At 39.7% G+C, this 14,033-nt stretch overlaps 1 long non-coding RNA gene across 1 annotated transcript; it reads right to left on the bottom strand.

Moving 5' to 3' along the window:
• Positions 1-11,600: 11,600 nt before the first annotated feature.
• LOC120407324 lies at positions 11,601-13,805 on the bottom strand. Its single transcript, XR_005599876.1, has 3 exons — positions 13,745-13,805; positions 12,848-13,000; positions 11,601-12,008 (listed from the first exon to the last, which is right to left on the bottom strand). It is a non-coding gene; the product is annotated as an uncharacterized LOC120407324 (long non-coding RNA).
• Between the last annotated feature and the right edge of the window lie 228 nt (positions 13,806-14,033).

Below are 14,033 nucleotides of genomic sequence, written 5' to 3' on the forward strand. Positions count from 1 at the left end.
ATATCAGTTCGCCCTAACACCTAATACAGGTTGCAGCTGTGTTCAGTGGGAATTGAAAGAACACAAGTGATTGGGCATGTATTTTCTAAATTATTAATATGAGGGCTAATAGCTAACCCATCTTCATTTCCAATGCAGGAATTAAGATCCAGTTTTAAAAAAGTAAGCACTGACATAAAGGGGACCACCTCCTGTATGGCATTAACTCAGATCAGCTCAGATCCATCAGTACAGCAAATGTGACCGATTTAGCATTGCAGCTTTTTTGAAAAAAAAAAAGAAGATAGGAAAAACAAAAACCTCTTTGTTGTCTAATGTGTCATAAACATATGACAGATGTAAAACACATACAATAATGTAAAAGCAATAGAAAGAGAAATCTCAATAAGCTATACCTTTGCAATGTCACAGATCTCCCTTAATCTGTTCAACAGCTATGATGAAATTACATTTGAAATATACAAAAAGAGAGAACAAATGAAGGCCTTGATTCTGCAAACATTAAAACACCTGCTTAACTATAAGTATTTGAGTAGTCTTATTAATCTACGTAAGTGGTTGCGGAATGGGGACCCAAGGGAAGGTCTGCTCAGAAACTTACACCCCTTTCACCAATCCAGTTTCCTAAAATGACCACATCAAGCCAATTTTATTCTGAAATAAGAATGTTGATACACAGACTTGCACGGAAATAACATGGATTTTAGTTTACATATTTTGCTGAATGTTTGTGTGTAGCCAGCCCGTACTATAGATAAAATCCTGGGTCCAAATGCTAATTGATCAAATGCACATACCAGAAAACCCACAGAGAAAACCGACTGCAGAGGCACTATTCCCATGAGTAAGGTGAGCAGGATTTAGTCAGTGCAGCACACAGCGGTTCCATGGGGCACAGACCGCCTATTGTTCAGGAGAGTGGTTCTACCACAGATTAAAAACTGGGGCATAAGGAGGAGACCATTGCATTAATTTTGAACCAAACTGAAGGGGATATCAACAGGAGACTAGCAATAGGAGTCAGAGGGGCTGAACAGGCCCAGAATCTGCTGAAGAAGTCAATGAGCATGATCCATGAGTAGATAAATCATTATTATTTTATGTAGATAGTGATCAGAGTATGCACTGACACCCCCAGCTTTGCACTGGCCCCACTCACAAGGCTTGGTGAAGTTTACTTCCTTCTCCTAGCAGGAATAGATTGCATGGGGGAGGTCTTCAGGCTGCTCACAGCTAGAGCATGGCACGTACAATGGCTCCTTTGACTTCCACCTGGGATATTGTATAACAATAAGGGTGGGAGGTTGTTGCTCTTATTTGCCAGTCAATTGTCTCTGCCTCAGGCCATATTTGAGGTTTAAAAGCTTTGTTTTTCTTTTATGTTGCTTCTTTCAGCAACGCTTGTGCTCCAAAAAATAATTCAGAATGAAAGCAATGCTTTTCAAGCTTTGAAATCAGCTGTGGGGATTCGCTACTCAGGAGGAGGAAATCCAAGACAGCAACACAGGATTTGCCATTACACATTACACAGTTGTTCCATATAGTTTGGCATTCTGCCTTCAAAGGAAAAATGGGGGGAATAAACCTCATAATTCACCTAATTGTGGAATGCTGGACATGAGAGTGAAATTCCTTCCTGAGCCCCACAGGCAATCAGTGTCTGTCTTGAAGCATGAGATTTGATTAGACTTCTCTTGGATAGCTGGAAATGTCATTAGCAGTCAGAATAGCATATCTAGTTCTTTGTACAAAACTAACCGCAGGATTTGTCTCAATGACCTCCTGTGGCAGTGAATTCCACAGGTTGACAATGCACCCTGTGAGGACATATTTCCTTTTATTGCTTCCAATTTGCTGCCCTTCAATGCAATATAGGTGGCAGCTTTGCATCCCTGTGGCTTCTTTATAAACTTTTAAGGTTCATTTTGTGTTAAATCGCCAAAGAAATATTTCAGAATAAAAAGCAAACACACCAGATATTGTAGAAATATAATAAATAATAGAAATACTAAAAACACCACCATGACCACATTTCAAGGCAGCTGTGCTCATTATTTTGTAATCAGAGTATGTCTTAGATACTCTAAGCATGATACTTTGGCCTCCTGCCTTACATCATACCTGAGGCAAGATGCTATTTGACTATATTGTTATCCTTCTCTACGTTATTGCTTCCAAGGAGCCTAGTTCTACCACCTTTACTCACGATTAGTGCCCCATTCTGGGTCCAATCCTGCTCCTACTCAATCAATGCCAAAATTCCCATTGAATTCAATGGTGAAGGATTAGGCCATCTGTGAGTAGTCCCACTGAAATCAATGGACTGCTCAGTTTAAGTCAATGTGGCCGAATTTAGCCTCTAATAAGCACATTTACAAGGCTATTATTGATTGGAGGGTTTTGGTGACATCATAAATCATGAGAGGAGAGCTCAAGTCTTCTGTTCTCAGAAACCCAAACTAGAACATGGTTGCATAACCCTGTTGCAATGATGTGCCTAATTGGTCATGTGCGCGCACAAATTCTGGATTTTCCTTGGTGCATCTAATATTTGTGCTCATGAGTCAGGCTCACAGAAATATCTACACACTTCTAACTTTGAAATAAGAGTTAAAAAGCTACAAGAAAACTTCTTTCCCTGTCCCTTAAAATATAAAAATAATGTAATAATCTATAGTACAATATGTCACTTTCATGTAATATAGATTTACGTTTATAAAATGGAGTGACATGGGTCAAATCCTGATCACCTTTACTCATAAAAGTAGCCTTATTGAAGTGAATGGGATGCCTTGTGTGTGTAAGTTGCTGCTCAGGATGTGGACTAATATATATATAACTAAGGGAATCAGTCATGCTTGTAAGGGGCAGACCTTCATGGGGATGGGTTGGAGCAGGGTCCCCTGGAAGACGCATTAGGAAACATTCTGCAAAGAATGCCTCATCAAGCTCCATGGTACATAAACGCAGCCTGCTTTCTCCTACACCCCTTTGGAGGGTGCAATTTGTTCCTTTCCCTACATGGCCAACCAGACTGCATGCAGGGCAAAGCCATGGCTGTGCCTCTTTCCTACCACCTTGGGTTGCAGACAGGGAGCAAACCCTGTGCTCAGAGGAACATAGTGATCGCAGTTGTGTCTGGCCCTTACTTGAGCCAAACAAGCACATTGCCCTCCCGACCTGGATTTTATCTAAGGGCAATTCACTATTTGGCCAAAAATGAGGAAGTGTGATGTCCTTTAACAAACACAGCCAGGCATTGCAGGAAAGTATCACTCTGGGTGGGATGACAAAAGCATGGATGAGTAGAAATACATTTTAACTAACTTAATCTGGTTTATCTTTGCCATGCCCATCACCATAGGATCTGAGCAACTATATGCATTTAGGTGCTCCACATGCCTGAGTGCAGTACGTGTTAGATCATTTATATCCTAGAAAGGAGACTGTGTGTACATAATGTGGTTAATCTAGTGAACAAAGACACATAAACAAAAAATGAACATGCTAAGATATTTCAGTTGCTACACAGCCACAAGATGTCATCAGAAAATAACCAGCTTTGCTCTTTCAGCTAAAGAACAAAATGAAAAGGCTATAAAAGGTCAAAGATATAAAAATGCATTGAGAAGAACAGAGAAGAATGTTAACTTACTATAGAACTTCTCATTGTACAGTTGGTATGTGTAATTTTTGTTTCTATTGTAAATAATAATTCACACCTACACTGGGTTGTCAACCTGTGTTTTTATCTTGAGGTCCTGGTGGCATATTAATGACCCATGTGTTATTCCTGAAGTTTTACTTGTTATAAGAAACAATTATAACTCATCTGTATTCTATATCATTGTCACATTTTTTCCTTTCACTCTTGATTTCAGTTCAGTTTTAGGCCATTTTTCAGCAATGAATTCTATGTGGACAGATCTCTGTACTGGCATGGAATCCCATTGACTTCAGCTTTGTTCCACTCAGGTGCAGGGGTCTTCATATGGAGAGCTCCTTGCAGAACTGGAGCCTTTGCTACTAACCAATCACTATCTTTTCTGAGTGTTTCAGACAAAAAGCTGGTGTCTCCAGTACATTCATATCCTGGGTTGAACCCTAACTCTCTGATCAGTCCTCTCTCTTTTCTGGTGGAGACTTCTCTTCAGCCTGTCTGCTACTCGCTGCCTAGGGTTCCATCATTAGCCGCCTTCTCTCTGTTTATCTTCTTCCTCTGGTTGTCTCACTGCTAACCTCATCCATGGATCTGTAAGTTCTATGAAGATTACATCAAACTGTACATGTCTGTTGTTCCACTGTCTGATCCTTATCAGAGACACCTTCCTTTATGTTGAACTCAATCAGCTGCTGGTTACATTCTAACTTCCCACTAGTGAATTCTTCAGATATTAAAGCTAAACATTTCAAAATCAACTAAGCAATTGAGGATTCAAACCTCATTTTCAGATTCTCCTGTTACTGTCCCTGGCTTTTTATCAACTCTACGTCCAGCTCAGACTTTTCTTCCTTTGTCAGCAAATACTCCATGAACTTGCTCCAGCCTAATCTCTGACACTATATTTGCCTATTCTTCTGTTCATTCTTTCCTCTGCTCTGACCCCCTTTGTTATCACAGCTGGAAGCTGCCCAGTCTTCCTAGAAGTCCCCCCATCCACCAAGACAGTGAGTCATGTCTTATCTTTAAATCTCATTTTAATATTTACTTTTTAGCTCTAGCATCTGACTGATTTTCTGTGTAAAGCAGTTTGTGATGCTCTGCATATATGTATGTCTGACTAGTCTGTTCCCATTGAAATCCCTGGGAGTTTGGCATATCATATACTGCTTTTATTACCAATGCACATCTGTGTGGATTGCACTAGAGCAACTTTCTTGAATTAGTTTTGTACACTATTTTTCCGGCAGCATATTAAACCCATAATTCAGAGAGTCTCCTTGAAGTTACTTGGTTGATTAAGTCATGTCCAGGTCTTCTGATTTCAAAAGCAATAGATAAAATTCTAGAAGGATGGCACTTGATCCATTAGTAACTCAGTTAACAGACAAAACACTTTCTGACTCAACACACTCATTGTTAAATAGGGGCCTGATTATGGCGTTAAGCCACTGTCTCATATTGGGATGTATAGACGGCTTGTGCGGTTGCAGAAAATCCTGACAAAATTCTGTCTCCCTCAACAAAAATTTCTCCAGATGCTCCAGGGAGTGCATGCTGCATTGGCAAAAGGAATAATCATACATTCATTCCTGCACTGGCCCATGGCCTTGCTATCACCCTACCCGCTTTCCAGAGGCTGGCATCGCCTCTGCTGCGATCTGGGAGTGACATCTCTACTATCCATAGAGATTCTAATTGGCTGCTGCTCAGGGGTGCTAGCCATGTTCTAATCTTCCCAGACACTTGCAGCACACTGATTTAGAACACTAATATCCTGTGGCATGTTAGCTTCTACTGAGATTCCATGGCCATAAGGGATCATTGTGATCCTCTAGTCCAGTGGTTCTCACACTTTTGTATTGGTGACTCCTTTCACACAGCAAGTCTCTGAGTGCACCCCCAATAAATTTAAAGCACTTTTTTTTAATATTTAGCACTATTATAAATGCTGGAGGCGAAGCAGGGTTTGGAGTAGAGGCTGACAGCTCGCGATCCCCCATGTAATAACCTTGCAACCCCCTGAGGGGTCACAACCCCAGTTTGAGAACCTCTGCTCCAGACTGACCTCCACAGAAGCCATAGAGCCTCCCCAGAATAATCCTAGACTGCATCTTTCAGAAAAACATCCAATCCTGGTTTAAAAATTGCCTTTGATGGAGAATTCACCATGACTCTTGGTAAATTGTTCCAGTGGTTAACTACCCTCACTGTTTAAAACGTATGCCTTATTTCAGTGTGAATTTGTCTAGCTTCAATTTCCAGCCATTGGATTGTGTTATGTCTTTGTCTGCTAGACTGAAGAGCCTATTATCAAATATTTGTTCCCTATGTAGGTACTTACGAACTGTGATCAAGTTGCTCCTTAACTTTCTCTTTATTAAGCTAAATAGATTGAGATCTTTCAGTCTGTCACAATAAGGCAAGTTTTCTAATCTGTTAATCATGCTTATGGCTCTTCTTGGAATCGTCTCCACTTTCTCAGTATTCTTTTTTCACTTGTGGACATCAGAATTGAACACAATTTCTGCAGCAGTTGCACCGGTACCAAATATAGAGGCAAAATAACCTCTCTACTCTTATTTGAGTTCCTCCTGTTCATGCATCCAAGCATCACATTAGCACTTTTGGCCACAACATCTCACTGGAAACTCATGTTCAGCTAATTATCCACAATGACTGCCAAATCTTTTTCAGAGTCAGTGCTTCCCAAAATAGAGTCCCCTACCTAGTAAACATAATTTACGTTCTTCCTGGATGTATACATTTACATTTAGCTGTATTAAAATGAATATTGCTTGCTTGCACCCAGTTTACCAAATGATCCATATAGCTCTGTGTCAATGACCTGTCATCTTCATTATTGACAATTTTTGTGTCACCTGCAAACTTTATGTTCTCTCCAGGTCATCGATAAAAACATTAAGTAGTGTAGGGCCAAGAACCGATCCCTGCATGACCCTAAACACACCAGGTCGATGATGATTCCCCATTTACAGTTACATTTTGAGACCTATCATTTAGCCAGCTTTTAATCCATTTAATGTGTGTCATGTTGATTTTATATTGTTCTAGTTTTTTAATCACAATGTCATGCAGTACCAAATCAAATGCCTTACAGAAGTCTAAGTATATTACATCAACCTTTATCAACCAAACTTGTAATCTTATTAAAAAAAGATATCAAGTTAGTTTGACAGAATCTATTTTCCATAAACCTGTGTTGATTGGCATTAATTATATTACCTTCCTTTAATTCTTTATTAAATGAGTCCTGTATCAGCTGTTGCATTATCTTGCCTGGGATTGATGTCAGACTGACAGGCCTATAATTACCCAGGTCATGCCGTTTACCTTTTTTAAATACTGGCACAACATTAGCTTTCTTTCAGTCTTCTGGAACTTCTCCAGTGTTCCAAGACTTATTGAAAATCAACATTAACAGCCCACTGAGCTTCTCAGCCAGCTCTTTTAAAACTCTAGGATGCAAGTTAACTGGACCTTCTGATATTAAAATGTCTAACTTTAGTACTGATGTTTAATATCCCCCTAAGATATCCATGGAATGGAAAGAGTCACATACATTGCCATATGTATGGAGTGACTACACCATTTATTTTCTTCCCATATACAGAAGAAAAATATGTATTGAATGCTTCTACCTTTTCTGCATTATTATTGATAATTCTATGATTTCCATCTTGTAATGGACCAATACCATTATTAGGATTCTTTTTGTTCCTAATATTCTTTAAAAACTCCTTCTTATTGTCCTTAACTCTGCTGGCCATAGATTTCTCGTTGTATCCCTTTGCTTTCCCTTATCAATTTTCTACAATTTCCAGCTTTTGATTTGTATTCTTAACTATTTATATTCACTCATTGCAAGGAATGCACATACACAGGTTAACAGCCAATTAGAAACAAAAAACACTACCAAGAAGGAAGGAGCCCAAACACAGCTTAACAGATTGCATGCTTATCAAGTTGTTTTTGTATATGTGCTAGTATATTTAAAGATCTCTTTTGGAATCTGAGAGACAATTTCCTCAGCAGGATAAGCAGAGCTAGTCTTTGATCATAATGCCACAGCCCAAAATAAACAATTAGAAATTATTATTGATCTATAACTTTAATAATGCTCCTCAAATATTCTAGTGTCTTGGGCAATGGACCAGATCATCTAGCCATGAGGATAAATGATGCAATATAGAATTTTAAAAATAATTTTAATGTTATCCATTAAGGTTTGGACTTTCAAATAAAGAAGCCACATGAAAAATATACATGCTACTGTATGCATAACAGGCACAAAGTTACTGGGACTCTGCATGAAAATACTCTGTTTGCATTGGCATTCGCAGTAATTGCATAATCAAAACTGTGTGCCATACTTGGCTTCTAGTAGTTTGAAAATCAGGCCCATAATTCAGTATATCTGGAACATATCCTGCATGTCTGCAGAGAGGACTTTTTCTTTTTGCTACTAAGAGTAATAAATATTTTATTATTACTAGTAAAAATTATTAGTAAGAAAATATTTTACTATTTTCAGTTGAATCAACCATCTAAATGTCTTCACAATAAGGCCAGTGTCATATATTTGGCTTATTCGGCTACTAAATATGGCTCAGTATTAAGGATACAAAGTTCAGAAACTACTCTCTTTTCAGCTGTATTGAATGGCAATTACAAATTCTGAACAATCATACAACTTCTTTAATCAAACAAGGTAATATGAAATTGGCTAGTTTTTCCTCAATACTTTCGACTTCAGTGAAAAATACAATAATTAAACTCTCGGTACAATGATTTTCAAACCTCCGTGCACCCTCTGCCCCCCCTCCCCTCTTCTGTCTCTGGATAATAAATCCTTATGAAAGCTGCCACCACAGCTGAGACGGGTTGTGAAATTGTTTAATAATGTTGACTCAAGTGGTGACATCATTCTGGAGCTTCATTTTTTTTTTTTTTTTGGTAACATTGTTAAAGACAACTGTAAGCTGCTGGCATCAGAGTGAGCAGACACAGCCCACAGCAGCAGGCAATAAGACCCAGATGCTAAAAGGTATTTAGGTGCCTAACTCCCATTGAAATCATTTTAATAATAATTCAAAGAAGAAAACACAAATCTTGTCCATGAATAAGATAACAAAAAGTCCTATGAGGTTTTTCCTGCTATGATTTTTTATCATGACCAAATCTCATTAGCATAATTATGAGAAAAATTAACAGGGTTTGTATTAACTGGCTGTATTTGGGGAGAAAATTACTCTTGTTTTTCCTTAAGTGGCTGGGCTGATTAAACTGGGCTGTAGCAAGAAGACTACAAGGTGTACTGAACAACCAGTAACCAAAAAGGGTTCTTTTTATTATGGCATCCTTTAATGTGTTCAAAAATACTACAAAACGACATCAGACACCCCAAAAACCTGTCGATCAAAAAACATATCCAACAAAATTGCACCTTTGCCACTTAAACTGATGTCATGTGTCTGCATCTAAAAAATCCTGGTTGTAATTCTAAGGACACTATGGATGGAAGAAATTTTTTTTTTACTACCACTAGTAACAGATGTGAAATTACATTAGATAAATATAATCATTAGTTTCAGTCTCACCCTGGTTAATTTGTTTGTGGAAATGTGCAACCCATTATTCATTAGGTAATTTTTCACACATTGATTAGAAAGCCATGTCGAATTGTGACCCAGCACATTTGGGTTTACCTACCTTGCAGTGAACTATACAGCTGACAGTAGTGGAAATGGGGGACAAAATGTTTATCTCAAGCTGATTTTGTGCCAATAAATAAAGTAAATCAATAGCCAGTGAAGTGTGAACGACATTTCTCTGCTGTATAATATGGTTTTGGGGGCAATTTGACATGCTACAAGGGGAAACAAGGGTCTTGAACAGAAAGGTAATAAAAGCAAATCATGCTGGTAACTGTTATTGAAGTCCTGTATTTTTCTCTACTTGGGCAGCTTTAAGATGTGAAAAATAATGCACATAAAGTTATAAAAACACGGAGACACTCCATATTTATACACACGCCGGACCAACTTCAGAAGTAGATGCAAATCTCTTAGAAATCAATGAGATTTTGGCCCACTAACACCAGCGCTGTATTTAGCCCATTTATTTCAACTGAATGTGGTTCTGTAAAGCTATATGAAAGCAATGCCATTTCTTCTCATGAAATTTCACTCACAATATTTCACCATTTCACAGAGGATGATTTTTCACCCCTGCTGTCTTTCTTGCTCTTTTTGTTGTTGTTAAATTCTGAGGCAATGGCTATTTTTGCTTCAAAATATGCAAACAACAAAACAAAACAACTCCCCCTCCCTGCCCCCACCAAACCCTACCAGACAAACAACTGCAATGACACCAGCCCCACACCTTTCACTTAACTGATGGAACTCCATCAACTGCAGAGGAGGTGCGTCAGCTTGCACCAGCAGAGATTGTGACCCAACGTGTCATGTTTGTTAAACTTAGACATTTTTCTTTTGTGAACTGCAGACAAGTAAAAGGAGTGGGAGAGACAGAAAGAAAGAGAAAGAAAAATATACACTTCTGGATGTTGATGCTGCTACTAACCTTTATCTCCCTGTCCAAATAAACCTTCCACAAAGGTGATCTAGTAGATGCTCATCCACATGGCGAATGGTTTTACCTCAGGTCAGATGTCTGTTGTGTGGTGACTTGTTTTACCCACACAGCTCCTCAAGTCAACAAATGAGAATGACAATAAATCATCAAGTGCCAATATTTTTGCCAGCTCTACATTAAGCAAGAAGGTGACAGGGAGTGTATGATGGAATTTAGGACAGGCAGGCATGTCTCTGAGATTTGCGACACTCAGGAGCCAACACCACCCTTGGTGGGATCAAATGAAAAGGAAGAGTTTAGATGAGAAAGCATATACACACATCCACATACAAGACAGCATCTTCAACAGCAGGTGTTAGTAAGCTTCCCCAATAGGATTCCACAATGCACCCAAAGCATTCCTTTATCCATATGACCTATATGCTATGCTCAGTCACAGCAGCAACAATCATCCATGTAAAGTATAATGAAATAATAAACTCAGCCAAGTGCAGAACCAAAGCAACAGATCAAGCCAGGGCCCAGCCGGGATCCCTTCCTTATCTTACTGTCAGTGCTGAGCGAAGGGTGGATGGTTTTGAAGATACAGCCCTAAGCCAGGAAAAGGCCTAGCAGCCAAGAAATTTGGATCTATGGATTGATTGTGATGACCAAGAAAAAGAAGTCTGAAAGGTCAAAGTGAGATAGGGTGGGGCAGGGCATAGCTGATCCTCTGCTTCCTCTCTTTGAATATAGCATGTTGCTGTGCCATCTACAGAACTCCCTCTACTCTGCTATGTCCCCTACAGCTGCAGGCCAAGATAGCAGTGGGGCAGCTGCTGTCTCCCTGGCAGGGAAAACAGTCCTCTCAGGATGGTTGCAGGACAGCTGCTGTAAAGAGGAGCCTGAGCTGGCCCTAAGAGGTGCTGGAGAGGGAAACTGGTTTGGGGAGAACTGATTTTGAGTGAGTCTTTTGCAACAGGAAGGCAGGATAGTCTGGGGGAAGGAGCACAGGCTTGAGAGCCAGGCACGCCTAAATTCTAAGCCAGGCTCTGCTACAGATTTGCTCTGTAATCTTTGCAAGTCCCTTTCTCTACCTTATTTTCTTCATGTGTAAAATGAGGATGATAGTAATACTGACCCCCCTCGCAGGGGGTATTGTGAGCATTAATTAGGACTGAGAACTAGTATTATCAAGCTAGGTACTGAATCACTGTGACAAATGCCTCATGCATCACATTTGATCTAATCTTTACACATTTCAAATAGTCTTAAAAGTACTGGCACCAAATTAAGCAGAAAGGAGTTAGACTTTTGGTTTATTTTTATTAGCCTTCATTAAGATTATATTTGTAAGTTACACAGAAATCAAATCAAATTATATCAGCCAGGATCTCTGCCTAACTGCCTGCAAAAATAGAACATAGTTATTATTTCAAACTATAGGTTCTCATCCTACACTGAGAAAAAGAATTACATACATATATGGATTATAAACTGCCTTTACTTGCTATTTTAAACCTCAGATGTTTTCCTTTACATTTAGATTAAAATAACTTGAGTGTTTCCACATAATGCAGGCTGCATTAAAGTAATTAACATTTAATTAATAGCAGGTTTTCCTCAGCAGGTCAGATTGTGAAGGGCTCAGTGTTGTTGCCATAGAAAGTGGGAGGCTGGGTTGTTTGGTTTCCAGAGAAGAAGCTGCTGTGTTCTGGCCCTGACAGTTTGAAATCACCGTTGGAAGGATCTGAAGATCAAAGGTGGAGAGGTTGTCAGTGTCACAGAGACCATCTAACACTGCTGGAGAATGTCATTTTCTTTACAAATTCAGTGTATTGTTGTTAGGGTATTTTTAATTGAACTGACTGTAGAGATTTAAAACTCATACTAGCACTTGGTAAATTAACGTAACTGTTTGCTTCCTGTATGCTTTTGAATTGTATGAGCAAAGCAGTATAATAATTTCCGATTGTTTTGCTTTTCTTATTTTATTTATGTTCCTTTCCTCTGTTTTCTCCAGACTCTTCATTTTTTTACCTGCTGGCCATTGTGAGCCCAACTGGGCTCATTGTGAATATACTTCTTATACTGAGATGCTGCAAGCAACAGTGACAAAGGGACCTAGGAAGGATCGAAATACTGTCAAGAGGTTTTAAAAAATAGAGACTGAGTCTGAAATAAGGCAAACTAAATATATGTGGAAAAAATAATCTGAAACAAAGATATGGGGGCCTCAATCCTGGTTCATTTAAGTCAATGGAAGTTTTGCCATTAACTCCAATGGGAGCAGGATAAGACCCTGGGCGATAATGACAATGCAATGTAAGAATTCTGACTAGCCCCGCTACTGGAAAGCGCACAGTAGAGCATCAGCTCTACCACCGTCTAAAGGATGCAGTATGTACAGCCAGGGAGTGCTCAGCTCCAATGGCTAATGAGGTGGAGCCTCCCCCGCGCTGCACCCACTTCGGGGTGGCTTGCACAGGTGGCAGCACAAGCCTGGAGACGTTCGTGCTCAAGGCTGTGACTATAATGGACTCCCACGAAGAGTCTAAAAGGGGAAGGATGCTTGTCTCTTTTCCCTACCTTGCACATCCATGTTGGGCAGATATACTCTGGCCCTGCACCCATTTTAAACAGCCACTTGAACACTGCCCCTGCCTAGGGGCATCCTCAGATGGCACAAGGCAGTTGTAGTGGTTCCCATCCCACTTCCCTTCTCAGCTGCAGGAGGCACATCTAGGAAAAAAGAGTCATGGGTGGGCTGTAGCTTTGCCCTGGTGATCCTGGGGATTGGTCCTGCTTTGAGCAGGGGGTTGGACTAGATGACCTCCTGAGGTCCCTTCCAACCCTGACATTCTATGCTCCCGCAGGTTGCTCCTAAGAGTCGGAGTGAACAGGGGGTCTTAAAGCTATCTTTCCCCCCCACCAAGCAGTATGGCATGGACCCATACAGCTTGCACTAATGCAAATTGAAAAATGGTATCTGCAAGAGCTTGTGTAATTGCCTGCAAAGAGAACTGTCTAGAAGGATGTGAAGAATGTAAACAGAAAGAGCTAGCCAGAGGGATTATTCAGTAAGGCTGGTTTGGTTGAAAGGTTATTATTTGAAGTAATGGATGAAACTGATCATAGGAATATTTAGGTTAAATATTAGAGAAAAAATCCTAACAATAAGATCTATTCTTGGACTATGGACTAGTTCACCAAGGGAACTTATGGAAATAATGAGTAATTTAAAACTAGACTGAACAAAGCACTCCAAGTTGATGCTATAAGGAACTATCCTGTATTGGTGAAAACACAAACTAGATTACCTGATAGGGTTTTTTTGTCTATAATTTTTAGGGTGCTATCACATTTGGAACAGGTTTAGGATAGTCTTATGTTTAACAGAGGCTACGATTAGTACATGTCTGGTACCCAGAGACTTGAGGAGACTTAAAAGAGTATTTTCAAATTTAAAAAATGAATTGCACCCACCCTTCATTTTCTAAATTCCCTTTCCTATCACTCACTAATGGATGGACAAAGCATCTGGGTGTAGACACGTTACAGTGTTCTCAGGCTCCTCCCTCTCCATTGTGACTCAGTCTTTGTTATATCACCACTTGCTATCAAGCAGTTGTGATCTCCCATAGCAAACAAGCTAAGGATGGGTCGACTGTGTGGAATTTGAAATTTTATTAACCTTGTGAACCACATTTTCCAACAGCATTCACAAAACTAGCGCAAGTTCGCAGCCCCTTTCCCTCCTGTAATGTAAACTCAT

This window comes from Mauremys reevesii, linkage group 6 (genome assembly GCF_016161935.1).
Source record: "Mauremys reevesii isolate NIE-2019 linkage group 6, ASM1616193v1, whole genome shotgun sequence".
Classification (NCBI taxonomy): Eukaryota; Metazoa; Chordata; order Testudines; family Geoemydidae; genus Mauremys; species Mauremys reevesii.